The sequence below is a fragment of the Lygodium microphyllum genome, chromosome 13, assembly GCF_053477565.2.
Source record: "Lygodium microphyllum isolate KBCC chromosome 13, Lygodium_microphyllum_v1.1.10, whole genome shotgun sequence".
NCBI lineage: Eukaryota > Viridiplantae > Streptophyta > Polypodiopsida > Schizaeales > Lygodiaceae > Lygodium > Lygodium microphyllum.
Window position 1 is genome coordinate 30,482,450 of NC_141147.1, and position 22,320 is coordinate 30,504,769.

Consider the following 22,320-nt stretch of genomic DNA (forward strand, 5'->3'; position numbering starts at 1 on the left):
TGGAGATGTTAGACTGCAGTTTTCTTTTGGAAGCTCTTTTGTCTTGCATGATGTACGCCATGTACCTGCATTGACTCGCAGCCTTATGTCAGCTGGATAGCCTGATGATGCAGGATATTTTGTGTCTTTTGGAGACTTTGCATGGAAGATTACTCGTGGCAGGCTTGTACTTGCAAGAGGTACCAAGTCTGGCAGCCTCTATCCCTTATATCTAGAGCTACATTGGATCATGTTTTGTCTGTGGGTTCTATTCCCCATGTATCCCTTTGGCATGCTCATTTGGGGCATATGTCTCTTAAAGGAATGAAAATGCTTCGTGCGTTGCAATATCTTCCGCCTTTTGACTCTTCACATTTTGATTCTTGTGATCATTGTTTGTATGGTAGACAGACTCAAAAAATGCATAAAAAGTCTGGTAAGAAACACATGGGTGAGCCCTTGGCTCTTGTGCACTCAGATGTATGTGGGCCCATGCCCATGCCCTACCAGTCACTTGGTGGGGCAAAGTAATTTGTTACTTTCATAGATGATTACTCACATAAGGTTTGGGCTTATCCCATAAAGAGAAAATCCGATGTCTTAGACACATTTCAGTATTGGCTTGCATTGGTAAAGAACCAGTCTCGGAAAAGGCTAAAATGCCTAAGGTCAGATAATGGGGGTGAGTATGTATCACGTGCTTTTGAGCAGTTTTGTGATGAGCGGGATATTAAGCATTGACTAACCGCCCCTTACACCCCACCCCAGAATGGTATGGTTGAGCTCTTGAATAGGACAATTCAGGAAAGGGTCCGTAGTATGCTTAGCCAGGCTGGCTTACCACAGCACTTTTGGGCTGAGGCAATTACTACTGCAGTGCATCTCATTAACCGGCCGCCTGGTAGTGGCATTGACTTTCAGGTTTCAGAGGAGGTGTGGGCAAGCAAGCCCCCCTCTTATGATCATTTGTGTGTCTTTGGATGTGAGGCATTTTGCCATGTGCCCAAGGAAAAACACAATAAGTTGGATCCTAAAAGTGTCAAATGCATTTTCATTGGCTATGGAGGTGCAGGAGAGATGGATTACCGTCTATGGGATCTGCAGGTGTGGAAAGTAATCCGCAGCCATGATGTCATCTTTCATGAGGACAAAATGCATATGCAACCTGAGAAAGTGGTTGAGGTACGTAGAGTTATCTTTTAGGAGGAGCCACCTACTTAGACACTACACAACATCACCTGATGCTCATGGCCTAGATGTTAGACGTACTGATGTTAGACATGATGTTGTTCAAGAAGCAGAGCTTGGATTGAGGTGTTCTACTAGAGAGACAGACGACCTCTTGACCGTTTTTCACCCTCTATAGATTATGTCCTGGTAATAGATGCAAGAGAGCCTCTCACTTATGATGAGGCTATGCGCAGGGGTGATTGTCACTCTTGGGAGAGGGCTATGCAGTCTGAGCTTGACTCATTGCATAAGAATCTCACTTGGGATTTGGTTTCCTTGCCTCAAGGTAAGAAGGCTTTTCCATGTAAGTGGGTGCACAAGCTCAAAAGTACCCCTGGACACCCAAAGCCGACATACAAGTCTCGATTGGTTGCTAAGGATTTTAAGTAGGAGCATGGTGTTGAATTTGATGAAGTCTTTTCTCCTGTGGTCAAGATAACCACCCTACATTTAGTCTTGGCCTTGGTTGCATAGCTTGACCTGGACTTGTACCAAATGGATGTCAAGACGAATTTTTTACATGGGGACTTGCACGATGAGATTTACATGGAGTAGCCTAAGGGCTTTGCAGACCCTGGTAGGGAACACCTAGTATACAAACTAAAGAAGAGTCTACATGGCTTGAAGTAGGCACCTAGGGAATGGTACCATAAGTTTAATGCATTCATGCAGTCACAAGGCTACAGCCACAGTGCTATGGATCCATGCTTGTACATGAAGAAAGCCCATGATGGTTCTTTACTGATTTTGGTACTCTATGTGGATGACATGCTTCTAGCAGGGACATCTCATGAGGAGCTAGATGCTCTTAATGCTCAACTCAAGAAAAGCTTTGAGATGAAAGATCAGGGACATGCCTCTCATATACTTGGTGCGATAGATCTCAAGGAATACTCTATCTGTTACAAAGGGAGTATATTCATAAAGTCCTTGAGCACTTCTGCATGCAGGATGTTAAGCCTATTGGCTGTCCATTACCTTCTCATGTGAAGGTTTCACCAGCTGATTGTCCACAAATAGATGAGTAGAGGGCCGAAATAGTCAAGATTCCCTTTGCATCAGCCATGGGCAGTCTTATGTATGCTATGATAGTCACCTGTCCAGATATTGCTTTTGCAGTTGGGGTTGTGGCATGTTATACAGCTATACCTAGCAAGAAACATTGGGATGCCATGAAGGGTATCATGGGGTACCTAAAGGGCATAGCAAATATGTGTCTTTGTTATGGCAGCTAGGATACAGGAGTCATGGGGTACACTGACTTTGATTATGCAGGACATGCAGATAGTAGGAAGTCCACTTCTGGCTTTGTGTTCACTTATGCTGGAGGGGGTATCTCTTGGATGTCCAGGGCGCAGAAATGTATGGATATTTCTACTACAGAGGCCGAGTATATTGCAGCCACAGAGGCTTGCAAAGAGGCTATTTGGTTAGGCCGTTTGATTGCACACCTTGGTATAACAGATGCTATGCCTAGACTGCATTCAGATTCTATGAGTGCCATTCAGTTGGCCAAGAATTCGGTCTTTCATGCGAAGACAAAACATATTGAGGTGAGTTATCACTTCATTCGTGAGGTCGTTGAGGACACGTCTGTTGACCTTGTCAAGATTCCGAATGAGCAGAATCCTACAGACTTGCTCATGAAAAGCCTCACTACCGAGCGCTTTGCCTTCCTCAGAAGATTGATGGGCATTGGATGAGATGATGTCTTTTTCCTCATCTTGTTGTACATGTGTACATATTGTACTGTCTTTTCTTTTTTCTCTCTCACTAGGGTAGATTTTCCTTTAAGTGGGAGGTTGTTGGGGGTAAAGGCGCCTCTGCGTAGCCACGCATGTATTACTACACTGACAATACCTGCCCATTGCACACTGCAGGTGGCCGGGTGCCTGTCATAGTCACTTCGTCTTTATTCTTTTAGTGAGAGTTTGAGTAAAGGAAGGCCAGGCCACACATTGTGGTTGTTGGAGTTTCCACTTTTGAGTCTCTCTCTCTCTCTCTCTCTCTCTCTCTCTCTCTCTCTCTCTTGGCTCTTACTCTCCATCTGCCATAGCTCTCACCGACAAGCTTCTTCCTCCTGGGTTCTACTTCCCTTTCAAATTCTACATGTATAGGTTGTTGTCCTAAAATTTTGACATGCTATCCTAATAGTTCAGGCTATTCTAATTGCAGGTTTTGAGGTTGAAATTGTGGTGTATCATGGGCTATATCTTGCTAGTCATTTCTAGCACCATTTCCAACATTTTCAAGATTATTTACAACAAGTATATGCTACTTTCTATTGGGCACAAATGTCTATCTAAAAGGTACATCCTCTCTGAAAATAACCCTCCTGACTTCCTTAGTCTTCTCAAGTTGCTTATGCATGCGATCTTCACAAAAGATGGAGTCATTGCTGCATACTATCTTTCTTTTCTCGGAATCCCAAAGTCTATACCCCATCTCACCCTCATCATCGTATCCTAGGAATATGAATTTACAAGACTTTGGTTCCAATTTGCTATGTTTTTCTTTTCGTATGTGCACAAAATCCTCACAGCCAAACACTCGCAAATGAGCATAAGAAGGTGGCTTGCCTGACCACTCTTCTTGAGGGTCTCTCTCCCCCCCCCCCCCCCCTCGAAGACCTATTTGGTGACCTGCTATAATCAGATGAACGGCTATCATAGCAGACTCTGCCCAAAAGCCATGGGGTAATGCAGCATGAGACAACATTGTACGGACCTTATCTTGTATGGTCCAATTCATGCGTTCTTATTGAAGGCTAAAATGACTAGATTTTTTGGTTAAATTTTTGTTGTTTTAGAGGTCTGAATGGTTGATTTTTGATGGATTTTGAGAGATGGCTAGTTATTTTGGAAGTGTTGAGAGCTTTATGATGTTCTAATAGGTTCTTATAGCTTTTGTTTTGCTTTTATTTTTCTTCTGTATGAAGGATGGATTGATAATTGATGGACGTTGAAGTCTTTTGCAAGCTCATTGAATAACTTTTTATGGTTTGTAATGGTTTTGGTATGAGTTATGAGGTTTTGATGCTTTCTGTTGACCTTCCGTGAAATCTTTTGTAGAGCCTATGTTTTTGCCTTTGTTTATGTTATGTTCTGTTTTGTAGATCTTCTATAAGTGTTTTGTGGAATGTATTTGTGACATTGGAAAAGTTTTCTAGCCTTGGAAAGAGGTGAATATAAGTTCAAAAGAGCTCAAGAAAGTGGAAGAAGCAGCTGTTGAAGACTCAAGAGAAGATTAGAGTGAAGTGGCAGTAGTGAGTTGTGAGAAGTCATTGTGGTGGCTTTGGTGACCTTGCATATCAGATATACCTTTTGGAAGGGGTATCCACAATCAAAGAGAGAGTCAGAGATAGCCAATTCTATGCAAGACAATGTATCTGTATATGAGAGATTGTGAGAGAAAACTATGAAGACAATGAAGATGAATACTATGTGATCCTATTTCCATTCAAAGTGGTGTTCCTCTTGTGTTCTCTTTGTGTATCAATGAAAAATATGAAGAAAATGATGAATTAAAAAAAAACCATGGGAGAATTGTTTCTATGATGTTGCATGAAGATTTCTTGCTTGTGGTGTTCTTTTCCTTGTGGTTCTTTAAATAATGAAACAAAAGCTTGTTGATGTTACAAGATATATTTTCTTGCAGTAGAAACTCCTTTTCCTTAGTGTTTCTCTTGGAGCTCCATGTTTTTGGATGCTCACAAAGTTCCTTCTACCACTAAAGAGTTGGAGATTCTTATTACCAAAGCCACTTTTCATAAGAAGCTCATTCCACAACGGTGGAAGCATATTATCATCATGATGCAGGCCCTATGTGGCGGACTATTTTCTCTTTCAGTTGAAGCAACAGAGACGTGCATTTTGGTGGCAAATTGCTTGGGAACAAACTGAAGTCGAGAAATAGAGAGAATGACCATCTATGGAAGATTTGGTATTCATTGAGAAGTTTTAAAACATCATCAAGTGGGAGATCGTGAAGAAGCTTTAGGAGTTGTGGTCAGTGGAGGTTCACGAATACAAGAAAGAAAGAAGTTGGAATTTGTTCGTAGATGCTCAATAGCAGGACACATGGGATGTCTGGTGCACTGTCAATCTCCCATTTGTTCAATTAGTGACCCACTAGAAGTTAGTAGATAGAGTGTTCTTCACAACATACACTATTGAAACCATCAAAATCTGGCATTATTATGATGATGGCACAACAATGATTCTTAGAAGAATGAGTTTTGATACCTTTAGAATAGAATATCTCCCCCTCTGTAGTGGTTTGAAGGCTGAATTCAGAGATGTGGAGAAGAAGGAAGTAGAAGAAATGCTGTCCAGAGAGTCCCACAGAGATTGAAGCTCCCTCTGATTCTATTCTATTGAGTCCAAACTAACTAGTTGGAGCCAACAACCCGACGAATGACACAATCAAGAGGCAAGCATTAGAACGAGTCCAAAGGTACATGAGAAGAGAGAAGGCAAAAATCAAGGCTGAGAACGAGCTTGCAACAGAAGCCTCCTTTGATGCCTTGAAAGAACTCTTTACAGAAGTCCTCATGGTGACTCAAGGTCCCCTTCCTAGTCAGATTCGTCCTAAAAATATTAATGACAGGCTAGCAAATGTAGTCCCATTGCCAATTTTTAAGGGAGAGTACAATGAAGATCCTAATCTTCATGTAGCAGAGTTTATGGTAGCATGTGTGGCTAACAATGCTAGAAGCCCTGAGCATTGGTTGGAAATATTCCGTGCCTCTTTCAAGGGCGCAATGTTTCAATGGTATGAGAGACAAGCAGTAGAAACTTTTGACACATGGGATGGTCTTCCTCATTAAATTCAGGTGTGAAGGTCTTGAAGAGCGGATGCAAGAGGAGTTCATGAACCTAAGTCAATCCTTTGGAGAAAGAGTAGAAACTTATGTCTCGCGAATGGAATCCATCCTGAAAAGATGGACCAATCATCATTTGGATGAAGGCATCCAAAAAGGAGTACTCCTTAGAGGCCTACAATGAGAATACAAGCTTGTGGAATTGAGAAGACCGGTCAATTTGCAAGCTGTAGTGGAAGGTGCAAGACTATATGATGAAGGTGAAGCAAGGCTGTTAATGACCTCAAGAAGAGGAGTCTTACCTCCTCCCATGGCAGAAATGGTATATCCACCAAATATAGTCCCATGGACGATTCCCTACCCTTACCTTCAAATGCAAACAGTGCCGTAGTACAATGCACCTAATCCACAGTGGCCATAGATGACAATGCTTTAGATGATGGTTCAACCATAATAGCAGTAGTGTCAAAAGGTTCCTCCAATGGTGAATCAACAACAGTGGAATCCTACCCACTGGAATTAACAACCCGAAGTCTCAACAGAAGCTCTGAATCAGAACTAGAACAGAGGACCTCGTGGATCAACCCAACCAATGTATGCATTAATTACAGAAGCTTCCCAAAACCCTACTACAAGTACTCAAAGAAGTGAAAATTTGAAGGACTATCTGTCCAATTTAGTGGCAAGTATAAAGAGAAAGATCTTATGGATGTGATTACAGAGCAACTACAGACAGTGAAGGTGAATATTTCCAATAGATCCACTCCTGTGGAAGGTGGGAGAGATATGATGTGTTCTAATACATGGTGTGGAACATGCCATCAAGCGAGACATTTAGCCATTGAATGTACTCGAAAACCAACCATTCCTGGAGCCTTCTGTTCGTACTGTTTGAGGAAGGACCATACAGAGGATATCTACTCTCTAAAAGAGATGCATGAACAAAGAAAGAAAGATATCTGAAATCCAAAATGACAACAAAGTACATTGGACCAAAGCCTAGGGAGTTCGGTCCTAATTTTGAACCAAGGAGGTTTCCCTCTCCGAGTTACAGAGGATGATAGTTTAGAGGTGGTCAGAGATTAAAAGTGGAGTGTTACAGATGTGGAGAAAAGGGTCATATCTCATCAAATTGTCCAAAACCTAGAAGGTCTATGGGTTACAAGCCCTTATGCAGTCGATGCAAAGGAGAATGCCACATTGCAAAGGACTATCCAAGCCTAGCTCCAGTGAAGAACAATGCTACTGATAACCAATCCAAGGTCCAAGAGCCTACCTCCAATTTGGTGGAATTGGAAGTTTCTGCCATCATGCGTGCCAAGAAGAAGGAACCAGTTGTCCAAAAAAAAAAAAATCCTCTTGCCAAAATAGTAAAGTTCTGTCTTCCAACATAAAATTAGAATAGAACAGAGCAGAATGGTACAGTACAGAGTAGTACAGAGCCATAGAGAGCTGCATAGACGGTTGTAGAGACATGACCAGAGTTGGACACACTTATGCACCATCAACTGTGCACCCTGGCATACTCATTCTCTCCCATTTTCCTTGTTCATTTTCTAAATCGGGTGTACATTATGGGGTTCTCTGCAAGATTCATCGAGTGATGTACCTAATGGGAAAAGTGACTATTCTTTCCTCCCCATTTGAGTGATTGTGCATTGAGTGCAATATCCTTCATCATCACCCGAATTCTTGCACCTTCATCAGCAAAGTTGCCTCCGTGGTGGGTGCTGCCGCGTGGCCCCTGCCGTGTTGGACATATGCTGTGAAGACAACTTGGTACCTTATGCAGCAGAGCTGACTGCGACAGAGGACGCGATGTCAACAATCAACCGCAATGCTCGGCTATCTGGGCCAAGTTTTTCTAATCCTAAACTTTCTGTTTGCAAGTGACAGTCATGTTTTAAGTGTGGGGACGTTCACGTATAATCCAGTGACACGTCTTGTATTCATGTGGAGTCATTTCACCCTACCCAGTAAGGTTTTAAGTGTGGGGATGCGTCCTTGCATGTCATACATCTTGCATATGTCATTTATAGAGTCTGCATATATCCCATGTCTTCATTTTACCTTAATGGGTCCCTTGCCCATCCAGCAACCCTCGTTTCCCTTACCGATGAGGCCGTTTCTATTGTTATTTTTCTTTACACGACATTTTGGTCGTTTTTCATGTGTGCATACCCTAAGTTTACAAAAACCCCAATCCAACCTTACAGCCATGTGTATCCGTTTCAATTGTACATTTTTCCTTTTTAGTGCCCCCTGTTCTGAGCAACGGATTGAAAGTTATTAATTTTTGAAGCAATTCCCACACATTGGACGTTTTTTCATGTGAATGCTCCTTCGGAATGCTAATCTGACATGGCAGCCCTTCCTACACCTTTCCCTTGCATTTTTTCTTTTTACATTCCGTCATTTCGATGCATGGTTCATCGGTTATTAATTTTTGCGGGTTTTCAGGATATTTTCGTGTGTATTTTTTACATTTGTCCATGTGAACATGTCATACCATAATTCTAGTTCAATTTGACAACCGTGTCCAGTCAACCTTTTCCCACATTTTTTTCTATTTTCTGCACCCTATTGTGCCTGTGAACCCTCCTCATTCCCCTGTAAATGAGTTTTGATGTGACAGCCCTGTGAATCCCCTTCCGCCGGACATTTTTGCTTCTTACTGCCCTTCATTCTGGTACTCGATTATTTCTGTGGTTGAAACTGTATTTTGACGTGATAGGTTTGTTGGGCACACTATTTTGCATATTTTTCCTTGTTTTTGCTTTGCCTTTTGGTGAGCGAAGATTTTGATATTAATCCCCGTATGTATTTTTGGGCTCTTTTTTGCATTTTTCCCATGTGAACGCCTTGATTTTGCCTTGGACACCTTGCTGCACTTTTTCATCATCTTTTCCTCGTTGCCTAACCCATTTTTCCTATTTACAGAATTTTGTTTCTGATGCATGATTTGCGTGTTATTAATTATTCTTTGTCTCGATGTGTTGCCGCGTGCCTCACCTTGCGCATGAACACGCATGTTTTTACTTTTACGCGCCTCGAGATGCCCCCGTTTTGTTCGCGATTTCCATGCCACCATCTTGGCTAAGTTTGATCCCACCGACACAATTTTTTTAAAAACCCCCGCCTCGCGCACACGCGCAGGACGGGTGCGAGCTACCCTTTCAATTGTTTCTTTTTAAATTGATTTTCTTAATTAAAAAAACCTTTACAAATTAAAAGAAAAACAAACAAAACACCCCCCACCAACTACCTTCTCTCTTCCCACCCCCACATTTCCCTCTCTTCTCTCCTCTCTCTTTTTCTTTTCTCTCTCCTTTTATTTCTTCATCTCCTTCTCCCCTTCCCCCTCCCAACCGCCACCTCTCCTTGTCGGCCGCCCCCTCCCAACTCCCATCCCACCCCCCACCCCTCTTGTTGCCTAGCCACCCTCCCACCCACTAACCCTTACTAACCAACCCCCCCTCCCTCTAACCAACCCCCCAAACTAACCCCCACCCCCCCATTAAGCATCCTTTCCCACCCCCCCCTCTCATCCTCACAGAAAACCCCCCTTCCCCCCACAAGCCCCCTTTCTTACACAACTCCCCTCAACCCGCAACCAAAATCCAAACCCCCATCCCACACAACGTACTCTCTACCTGCGCGTGCGTGTTCTTCCCCGTGTGGGTCCATTTTTTCCCACCTTGGTTCGCATGCCGTATCTCCACGCGTGGATTCATGCGTGGATGTGCTTTCGGGTTTTCTTAGCGGCTATTCACATGTAGTTGTGTGTGGCTGGTGTGTCCATGGTCTTCGAGGGTGTTTACGTGTGAGGATGCGTGTCAGACTTTTTCGTGGACATGCGAGCTCGCTGCTGTTCACATGTCATACCCGGGGTATTCATTTTTTAATCCCGAAAATCCCTTCAAAATCATTAAATCCATAAAAACATTTAAACTTTTACAAAATGCCATTAAATAAATTTTGAAAAAATTAAAATTGGCCACATTCATTCATAAAATGATGGAAATTTATAAAATTCCAAAACAATACATAAAAATAATAAAAGTTTCCAAACAATAATCCAAAAAATCACATTAATATTCTTTCATATTTTGGATAAATTTTTAGATGGAAAAATATCAAAATATTTTTGGGACATAATTCTTTCATGGAAAAATTTTATAAAAATGTACTTATATTTTAAAATCCTTTGAAAATTCAAAAACATGATTGAAAATTTTCCAAAAATCTGAAACAAAATGGTTTTCGACCTTTGTGGTGGAAAAAAGTTGTTTCTTGGTTTTTTTTTTTTGGAAAAAAAAAACAAACAACCATTCCATCATACTTCCCCAAATTCTTTCCATTTAATGTTAAAAAGGAAAAAAAAACATCTCCATACTATACCGTCATGGTATGAAAAGGAAAAAAAACCACAAAACCAAACAAATAAGAACACACAAAGCAAAACCCAAACCACAACAAACCAAAATGCTACTCATATATCTTTTTATCACACTCCACATTCCACATCATTGACAAGAAAAAAAAAATCCCCTCAATTCATTGAATTTTTCTCATTCACATCAAATTTTTATTTATTTTGGTCATGTGTATCATTTTTTGTTTGGTCAAGGTGTTAGTTGGTTTCCTTTTTTTTATATGGTAGGACGACTATTGTTAGTCGACCTTTGATCAGTTTTTTGTGGATTTTCGTGGATTGTGCATTCCATATTTGAGGATGTGGTATCAGACTTTGCAAACAAACCCTCACACTGCTAGGTTCCTTTCATTTTTCCCTCTCCCATGTGCACCATAACACACCATTAATTGTAATTTAAAATCTACTGACTGTTGCACTCACCAAATGAACACATTGCACATCATAAATTGTAATTAAAATAAACTTGACCATTAATTATAAAAGAAACCCTGCCGTTGCACGAGTACTGTTGCACCATAATCCACGTAATTTGTAAATTAAAATACATTCACAATGCATGCACACACGTGGTACAGACACATATAAATTGTAATTAAAATAAACCTCTCAAAGTCATGCATGCATACACTTTGTGCCAAACATCATATAATTGTAAAAAATAAACTGCATTTTTAGAGACCCCTAGTCTAGTCTGTTAGTTAATTTGTCATAGTGGGGTTGGGTTACGAAATTGATCCACCATACATTAAGGGTTTAATTGAAAATGAATTGCAAATTAATTTTTCATTGATTAAAATGAATGCGATAGTGATCCCTTGCTCACTTGACCACACTTTAGAGGTACGCTCAACGATTACGGGGATTGGAAATCCTTAGTCCAGAGCTTGGGGGGGGGGTCACTCATGAATATATGTATATATAATGTGAGTTCAAAATAAGGGGTTTTTAAAACACCATTTTTATACATTTTTTACATACAGAAGGATGTCATATAAAGGGGTTACTTACAGATTGAATAGAAAAGGATTATGTTTTATTCAAGAAAAATTCACAGGTGAGGATATTTATAAATAGGCCATGAACGCACGTTATATAGAGAATATATATCTAGTGAGCCCCCTGAGGTCCAGAGGTAGGTCGTATTTGTCCATGATGGTTTGAGTTGGTCATTTTATTTCCGGTCGAGTCAGTGTGTGGGCTACGGTATGCTGGAACTTATATATTTCTTTTTGTGAGCTTCATTATGGGGATCAGGGTCCTTGATTGTCATGCATATCACAAAGCTTTTAGTTGCACATGTGCATAGGTCATGTTGAATTTTTTCTGTAGGTTGTGGTTTTTTTGGGGAAGTCTAGTCCAACCCTATTTTTCTTTCTGTTGTGACTTTTATGTGATATCATTCTTAGTTGTGGTTTTGTTTGGGGTTTTGCATGATTTTTCCCTATTTTTCCTTGGTTGTGTGTGTGTGGACATCTTATATAGTCTAAATGGCATCGTCTTCCTCTAGTTCCCCACTTGTGATCTAGCAGTGCCATTGCCGATACATGATTATTCCCTCCTTCTGGAGGCGGATTTTATTTGACGTACTGGTCTTCATCCTTTTGTGGCCCTGAAGTTTCCGCCAATGGACAACATGATCTGTTACTCCTTCCTGACGTCATATAAGAACCGGTATGGCTTGGTTTATAATCGACGCTTTTGCTTATTCATAGTGTAACGTGTCCCCCTGTCCACTTGTAGGACACGTCTTAGCAGCCCATCAGGAAGAGAGTCTAGAAAGCACCGCCCGACACTCACAAGGAATGTCACGGGGTTTGTGATCAAGGTCTTCCCGAGTCTGCCACGAAGCGGAAGCACCTGGCCGTTCCCACTTAGGACCGACTTGAATTCAGGGTTTTCCTAATAGTCAAGTTCCTAGGAGGTAGCTAGCGTCGAGCCCAAGACGAACTACTTTGCGCAGAAATATCAAGGTCAAAGCGGATTCATACTGCACTTGGTTCAAGGAGCATGGGAAATGAGAGGGATGCGCAGCTCGACCTCTCTACCCGTAAGGCATAGTCCCATTCCGTTCCCCTAAAACAACATAAATCGCGACTCTAGCTCCATACATTCTAGGTCATTGTTACCTTGCTGTCAATTTTCTTTGAGAAAAGTTCCCGACCAATTGGGACCACCCTTCCGTAGGACAGACCCAGGGTCACATCCACCGCACTTTCCTCGGGTTGCTTTAGTTATCTAATTACCTACCACATTTAGTTTAACAAGCAAAAACAGCTTCCTTAATTAACCAATTAATCACTGGTTCCTTCACGTAACTTAAGCACTAACACAGAAAAATAATGTCAAGCAAGTTTCTTTTTCAACATTTGATCTTTATTTATTAGTCTTTGGAATACATCAATAAACCTGCCTGAAGGCTATTCCAACAATCCTCAGGGATCGCTATTCCAAGTTCCGCCCGTTGACTAGTATGTGGGCCTCGAGATCCCATCTCGAGTCACGTCGACCTCTTGTGCAGGATTCGGAGGCAAGGAATTTACTGACAGAGCCTCCCCTAGTACCCAACCGTCCTCCTGCTCCATGTAGCACCCACGGAGAGACCTCTCACGACGTTTTCGGTCCACGTATCCGATGCGGCTAACAATCCCGTTAGATAGGGTCAGGCAGACAGTTGGAGGTAAGTGATTCTGCCTCTCCCTCCAGGCTTTTAACTTGAAGCATTAGTTGTTTTTCCTGAATTAGTTCCTTGAGCAAAGAAGGACAAACAGTGCACCTAAGTGTACAATCACAAGCATTCCAGTGATCATTCGTACGGCCAATTGCTAAGGTGTGATTCCTTCTCCCCGAATGCTTCCGGCATTCGATCGTGGATCAATTGCGACTTGGCAAGATCCCAAGGGTTTCGTAAGCTAAGTTGCTTGATTACCCTTTTTCCTTGGGTTAGGGTTTATACGTTGTTGACCCAAAATTGTCTCTATCTTAGGTTTCCTTAAATTATAGACAATAAATCCTGGGCAACCTCGTCGCCTAAATTGGTTGGTCAATTGTTTTCTTGGCAATTCATTACTACCCTAGCTTCACAAATCAGTCTTCAAGGAAGAGTGCTGAAGCAAGACGACTACTCAATTTCTAGAAAATAAGACTTGTAATTAGAACTTGTCAACTTGGTTGAAGATGTAGCAGTGCTATTTTGTGATTTAGACACAAGAGCATATGACGTTGCAGCTTGTTGCACGAGATAGGTGTCATCACCTAACTTGTGGCATTATTTTTCTCATCACACGGTATTCCTCGACCAAGAATACCTTTGATCAAGATGTAGGGCTTGGGAGTTCTATTGACCCAATCCAAAACCCTAACTCTACTAGGCCGATAGGGTCCCTACTAGCATTTCGTCAATTGATCCTTAGGGTGAGAACCCTAGATCATTCTTGCAAGGCGTTTAAAATAATTCTAACATTTCAAGAATGTGATAGGACCTTTGAGATCGGAAATATTAGATCGGCATCCTAAGTGCAATACTAGGCAGAATTTTAACATAACTTAACCTAACCCAGCAGGACATTGAGGTGTTCGTCGTATGCTAACTATTCACACCTTTATGAATCTCATGTGAGTTACACGGTTACATGAGATCTACCTAATTGATCTAATTGTCTTACAATTAAAGGTGATCTTTCCTTTAGAGATGCAAATACTTTCTTCTAAACTTGCAAGCATTTTCCCTAAAGATGTAGGTAACTACAAGATGCATGAAATGTATCATTCCGTGCGGATATGCAATTTCAAGACCATAGACCTTTTGCCTTTATGCAACTATAGGGGCTACAATGACCTTTCTTTTCCTTGCCTTATGCGGCATTGATTGACATTCAGAACTATTCTTATAAACCCTACATTGACGCATCGAATTCAAGCTCTAATATTTTAATGAAGATGCATCCTTTCCCAAATTCAAACTTTGATAAAAGAACTCCATGCATGAGCGAATGCCGTGAGTCCATCATTGATTTAATCCTTCCTTTATCACTTAACCCAACCTAGCATGTAACTATCATCGCATGCGATTTGCAAAGTACATAAATTCTTTTCATGCATTGCAACTATTCAGACATCGTTTAATGGCCGTCTATGGTTATCTTATACACGAGTCACAACTAGGAAATTATTACATAAGTGCATTATGTATTAAATGCCCTGTCCTTTGCGTGATGCAACAAGGATACCTTTGCACAAACCCATCTTTTAACTTATGCATCATACGTTCAAAAAAATGCAACTACCCTTGATCATGGAAGTGCAAGCAATTGCAAGTACTCGACATGCAACTAAACTTTGTAAGTCGAATGAGTATATAAATTTTCCAATGCATTTAAATTTCCTATGTGAATTAAAATCATGCTTTATGCATCCTTTCCATGTGGAAATATTTTTTGAAACCTGGGTATTCAATATCGGGGCGTTGTCCACTCTCGTACTTTGGGTGGAAGCTCCCGCGTGCGCTCCTCTCGACTTTTGCTTGGGAGCCATTGATGAAGCAAACTTTGACTCAGTGAACTCTCCCTTGGTTCTCTTACGCGTTACGAAGTCACTACTGCTTGAGATTTCGTCCCTACGTAGGAATTGGGCCTTGCAAGTCACAGTTTTAAGAAAATCGGGGAGGCACGGGAGAACTATGCCTAGGGAAGCTTCAATAGAAGCTTCCAAGCTTCTGGAAGAAACAGGGGGGATGACGTGGAGAGAGAATTATTGGAGAGGATGATGATGGAGATGAAGATGACGATGAGGATGATGATGATGATGATGATGATAAAGATGATGAAGGCGACGGCAACGGCAGCCTGGCGATGCGGCAGTTTTGGTGGCGGCAGCAGTAGGCGGGCAGCTCCTCACGACGGCGGAAGCAGCACCATCAATGCCCCTCCCAAGCTTATGGATGGGGTTTATATGGGGTGAAGGGGGGGGGTAACCACACAAGTGGCAGGTAGCATGCTTCCCCTCCCCATGCCCCTCCTTAACACTTACTCCTCTCTCTCTCCCCGCCATGCAACTGGTGAAGGAGAGGGAGTTAATACATAAATTTTTTGCAAAATTATCCCTTTTTTTTCCCATAAAGGGGTGTTCCTATGGTGGCTCGTGGTTTCGAGCCACGGATTCATATGCACCATGCGGGAAAGGTATTGTTAATGCACGAGGTTGGAGCACTTATGCCAGAGTTTTGTTGTTGCGAAAGATCACTCGAATTTGCTTTTATGCGGGATCAAGAGTCGTTAATAATTTGTTGTGGAAATATTACATTCTCTCCCCCTTAGAGGAATCGAGATGTCCTCATCTCGAGAAGATATGGGGGTATTGTTGGTTGAGAGTACTTTCATCCATCCAGGTGGCATCCTCTTTGGGATAATCTTTCCACTGGATGAGGTATTTTCTCAAGGTCCTGGATCTCAAATGTCTCTCCCTAACATCTAAGATCTTGTCAGGCCGTAGTTCAAGGACTCCTTGGCTCGGCATTACAATTTGTTGATCATCAAGCACATGACTAGGGTTAGGCACATACTTTTTTAATATGTTGATATGGAATACATTATGAACTCTTATGATTTCAGGGAGTTGCAGTCTGTAAGCATTAGGCCCTAGGCACTTGAGAATCTTGTAGGGTCCACAATACCTTGGACTTAGATTTTTGCATTCTCCCAAGGATAGGGAACTCTTCTTTGGACGTATGCGAATGAAGACCATATCACCTTCAACGAAGAATCTGTCTTGACGTTTCAAGTTTGCGTAGGCCTTCTGTCTGTCCTTGGTGGCTTGGATGTTCTGTCTTATTGATTTGATTTGGTCATCCATGTCTTCCAGCATCTCCTTTGAAGCTTCAACCCTCAAGGTTGGATCCGAAAAGCTTAAAGGAGTGCGACAATCGTGCCCATATAATACTTGAAAAGGGGTCATCTGAATGCTTTGTCGGTAAGAAGCATTGTAGGTAAACTCAACCAATGGCAAATATTGAATCCACTTTTTGGGTTCGCGATAGCAGTGTGCCCTAAGCATATCTTCAATGACTTGGTTGACTCGTTCTGTTTGACCATCAGTTTGGGGATGGTGAGCTATACTGAAATAGAGTTGAGTCCCAATGGCCTCGAAGATAGCCCTCCAGAAGTGTGATGTGAAGAGAGAGTCATGATCACTAATGATTCTTCTGGGTAACCCATGTAGTTTGAATATTTCCTTGATGAATAACCTTGTGATGTCTAAGGCTTTATAGTTTGTCTCAATAGGGATAAGATGTGCAACCTTGGTGAGCATATCTACCACGATCATAATGGAGTTGTATCCTCCCTGAACTTCGGGCAGGCCAACAACAAAGTCCATACTAATGAACTCCCATTTCATTTGGGGAATGTCAAGTGGTTGCAATTTCCCTGGCATTTTGACATGCTCGGCCTTAACGCATTGACAAGGCAAACATTCTGTGACATATTTGAGAACGTCGCCTTTGAGCCTATCCCAATAATAACTCGTTTTGACCGCATTAAGGGTCTTGGCATAGCCAGGATATCCTGAGAAAGGGGAGTCATGGGCTTCTCAAAGTATCTTCTGCTTGAGTGATTGGCTTGCCAGGATACATAATCTTGTCCTAAAGTAGACAAGTCCGCTATGGATAGAGAATTCTTGATACTTTGTTTGTAGCTTCAGGTCTTGATCTTTGATGGGGATCTTCCTTAGCAATTTCTGACAGGTTGGGTCATGGCATGCTTCTTCTCTAGCTCGCTCAAGAACTGGGTTTTTTGGCATGGATACCTTTGTGGCTAGAGATCTTGCTGTTGATGGATCTTGCAAAATCAGATAATTCAGAAATGCCTTGCGACTCAGTGCATCGGCAACTACATTCTCCTTTCCAGGCCGGTATTTGATTTCAAAGTCATATTCTTCCAGTACTTCAATCCATCGACGTTGCCTCATATTGAGCTCATTCTGGGTGAAAATCCATTTAAGACTCTTATGGTCCGTCACTAAGGTAAATTTGTTACCCAGCAAGTAGTGTCTCCAAATTTTGAGAGCATGGATGACAACCAACAGCTCTAGATCGTGGGTAGCATAGTTCCTTTCATGGCTCTTCAGTTTCCTTGAAGAGTATGCTACGAGATGACCTTCTTGCATGAGCACACATCCTAAGGCAAGTGTGCTAGCATCAGTTATCACTTCAAACCTCTTACTAAGATCCAAAAGTTTTAGGATGGGTGCTGATACCAAGCTTTTCTTTAGTTTGTTAAAGATGGTTTGTTAAGCAGGTGACCATACAATTGATACTTGTTTCTTTAGTAGATCAGTCAGAGGTGCTGCAATCAAAGCATAGTTTTTGATAAAGACCGTGTATCATCCTGTCAATCCAAGAAAACTACGTATTTCTTTGACAAAAGTTGGTGTTAGCCATTCCAAAACGTCTCTCACCTTGGTCCGAATCTACTGAAATTCCTTCCACTGATACAATGAATCCCATATATTCAATCTATCGCTTCTTCTTGGCATAAAGCTTATGTGCTCTCATTGTTTCGAGAACAATGTGAAGCTGGAGTTCATGATCTTCTTCCTGTTTGGAGTAGACTAGGGTATCCTCAAAGAAGATGAGTACGAAGTCATCAAGATAGGGCCTAAAGATATCCTGCATTAGCCTATTGAAGGTAGCAGGAGTATTTGTCAGCCCGAATGACATGACTAGGAATTCAAAGTGTCCATACCTTGTGCTAAATGCCATCTTTGAGATATCTTCTTCCTTGATCCTTATCTGATAATATCCAGACCTGAGATCTATCTTAGAGAAGATATTCGCACCTTGAAGACGGTCAAGAAGTTCATCTATTCTTGGACTGGGGTATTTATTTTTAATGGTAGATTGATTCAACCCTCGGTAGTCAATTCATAACCGAAGCGTTCCATCTTTCTTCTTCTGGAACAACACCGGAGCTTCCCATGGCAAACTGCTAGGACGGATGTAGCCTTGGTCTAATAGTTGCTTGAGTTGCTCCTTCAGCTCAATCGCTTCTGAGATGGACATCCTATATGGTCTCTTTGCGATTGGTGCAGCTCGTGGTGCTAGCTTGATTTCGTGATCAACTTCCCTTTGAGGAGGAAGTTCTGTCAGCTCTTCAGGAAATATGTCAGCATATTCCTTTAACCATGAAGGTTCTTCCCTAGATTATTGATTCTGATCTAGCTTATTTAGTTTAATCAGATAGATAGGTAGGCCCTTCCTAACTCCTTTTATTATCCATGTTGCTTTTGCCAGCTGAATTTTTGGCTTACCAGCCTCCCCTTGAGTTGTAACTAGTTCCCCTTTAGAATTTCCAAAGGAGACTTGGCCTTTTCCACAGTGAATGTGGGCATCATTGGGTATTAGCCAATCCATTCCGAGCAAACATTCGTGGACACCTAGGTTCATTACCCTGAATCTAACCGAAGTCGACTTTCCACCCATTAGGAATTTCACCTTAGCAGTTTGCCTGGTACAAGAGACCTCATGACCATTTGCTAATTCCACAAGTAAGATAAGTGCATCTTTTGTGGCTATTCCTAATCTTTTTGCATAGGCTGGTGAAATGAAGGAATGTGTACTGCCACAATCAATCAAGGTTTTGAAGATTTTACCTTGATAATCTGATGGAGTTTGAGTCGCCGAGAATTGGCGATTCGGGCATTTCTTGTGAAGAGCGGCATGAACCGTTGCCCTCTCAATGTTTGCTTCCATGGATGGATCCTCTTCATTACCTAGCTCCTTGTTAGCAACACTAGACGTTCTCCCTCTGGCCCTGACGGTGGCTTGTTGGCCATGGGCGGCTCCTTGGAATGGCCCTTGATGTTGTCCTCTGCTAAGCTTGGGACACTGCCTTTTAAAATGACCAGGCTCGTTGCAATGGAAGCAACAGAGATTGTGGCCATTACCTTGTGTAAGAGCAAAGTTGTTGACAGCGTTCGCCCTAGCTTTCTTCCTTTGCCCTTGATTTTGGCCTTGTGCTCTCTTAGCGTGAGATCTAAATATTCCCTTGTTCTGATCCCTATTAGACCAAGTCTTGTTATTCCTTGGCCTGGTCTGCACTTCCTGTATTATTGGCACAGCTCGAATGAGCGCGTCTTGAAGGTCCATTGGACGCATTGATTCCAAGCGGGTGTTTATGGGTGGATTTAACCGAGCACAAAACTTTGACACCTGTTGTGTCATATCCATTTGTGGCGCGTACTTTAAGAGAGAGACGAACTTTGAATAATATGCATCCAGGGATAGTTCGAGCTGCTTTAACTCATAGAATTCATTCATCTTCTGTGTGCGGTAGGCAGGTGGCAGATATCTCCCTTGCACAACTTTTTTTAGCTTCTTCCAAGTAACTGACCCTTCCGAGATCCCTTGGTCTCTGCACCATTGTTTCCACCAAAGTCTTGCTTTGCTGGTAAGCTTCGATTTGGCGAGCATAGCTTGGTTGGTGGGTGCAGTTCCTGCTACCTTGAAATAATCCTCCATGGATTCGATCCAGACCTCGACGTCAGTTTGGACGGTCCTACCCTTACCATCGAATTCAGGTGGCTTGATTTGTTTGAGAAGGAACTTCTTCTCTTGAATTACAGCTGTACTTAGTGCAGGGGTCGGACTAGGAATCTGCACTTGAGGTTGCACCTGGGCGATAAGATTCTTTATGTTAAAAACTTGCTAACCGTTTCTCATATTACATTAATATGCCCAGTTCAGCTTTTAGCCAAGTGACCTAATCACTTAACTCCTTTACCAACACTTACAGCCATGACAGACAGTGATAAAAAAAATCTTATTCATTCACGTGGGCATAACCCTTTCGAGTACATTTATTTTGGGAAGGTAGAACAAGCTGATACATCAGTTTGGGAAAAATAGGATTGTGCTACATTCGGCTACGGGGACTGAGTAATAATATGGAGTGGGGTCATGGATTTTCAGGAATCGATAGGTCATAGGAAGCTTGGGGTATCCCTTCCTTTGATACCCGTTCTTCTCATAACGTCCCAACACCTTTATTTTGTCGACAGGGATTATTTGAGTCACTTCCTCGTACACATACTTGTTCTACTTGACCTTCCGACCACCGACATGCAAGGTTGCGTTTGCGTGAGCCTCAACAAAGATGAACAGCTTCACGATCTTTAAATCCTCCATCCACTTGATTCTCTTCAAGTTGGTTTGAAGGTATGCAAGTCGGTGGGCTACTATGTAATATATTCATGATTCACCCGTCCATCTCCGTTCCACGTAGTACAAGGGTGAAGGATTGTAGATACGGTCTAGAATATTCATCATGCCTAGACTCCATCGATAATCCGAAGCACGCATTGCACTCATAAACATAACTTGGAATACTAAGAATTTGTTCCATGCTTCGCAACTCTGCACGCCATAATCCATAAGTAAGCAAGGAAATGTTCTTAAGGGCAACATTTCTCTATTCCCCTCATTAAGTTTCCTTTGTAAATATTAGATCCCGTTGGTTCGCTCTAATACCAACTGTAACGTGTCCCCCAGTCCACTTGTAGGACGCGTCTTAGCAGCCCATCGGGAAGAGAGTCTAGAAAGCGCCACCTGGCACTCACAAGGAATGTCACGGGGTTTGAGATCTAGGTCTTCCCGAGTCTACCACGAAGCGAAGCACCTAGCCGTTCCCACTTAGGACTGACCTGAATTCAGGGTTTTCCTAACAGTCAAGTTCCTAGGAGGTAGCTAGCTTCGAGCCCCAGACGAACTACTTTGTGCAGAAACATAAGGGTCGAAGCAGATTTATACTGCACTTGGTTCAAGGAGAATAGGAAATGAGAGGGATGCGAAGCTCGACCTCTCTGCCCGTAAGGCATAGTCTCATTTCGTTCCCCTAAAACAACATAAATCGGGACTCTAGCTCTATACATTCTAGGTCATTGTTATCTCGCTATCAATTTCCTTTGATAAAAGTTCCCGGCCAACCGGGACCACTCTTCCGTAGGACAAACCCAGGGTCACATCCACCGCACTTTTCTCGGGTTGCTGTAGTTATCTAATTACCTACCACATTTAGCTTGACAAGCAAAAACAGCTTTCTTAATTAACCAATTAATCACTGGTTCCTTCACGTAACTTAAGCACTAACACATAAAAACAATGTCAAGAAAGTTCATTTTTCAACATTTGATCTTTATTTATCAGTCTTTAGAATACATCAATAAAGTTGCCCAAAGGCTATTCCAACAATCGTCAAGGATCACTATTCCAAGTTCCACTCGTTGGCTAGTATGCGGGCCTCGAGATCCCATCTCGACTCACGTCGGCCTCTTGTGCAGGATCCAGAGGCAAGGAATTTATGGATAGAGCCTCCCCTGGCACCCAAGCGTCCTCCTGCTCCAAGTAGTACCCACGGAGAGACCTCTCGCGTGACGGGTTTGATCCACGTACCCGACGCGGCTAACAACCCCCTTGGATAGGGTCAGGCAAATAGTCAGAGGTAACTCATTCTGCCTCTCCCTCCAGGCTTTTAACCTGAAGCATTAGTTTTTTTTCCTAAATTAGTTCCTTGAGCAAAGAAGTACAAACAGTGCACCTAAGTGTACAATCACAAGCATTCTAGTGGTCGTTCATATGGCCAACTGCTAAGGTGTGATTCCTTCTCCCCGAATGATTTCGACATTCGATCCTGGATCAATTGCGACTTGGCAAGATCCTAAGGGTTTCGTAAGCTAAGTTGCTTGATTACCCTTTTTCCTTGGGTTAGGGTTTATACCCTGTTGACCTAAAATTATCTCTACCTTAGGTTTCCTTAAATTATAGACAATAAATCCTGGGCAACCTCGTCGCCCTAAATTGGTT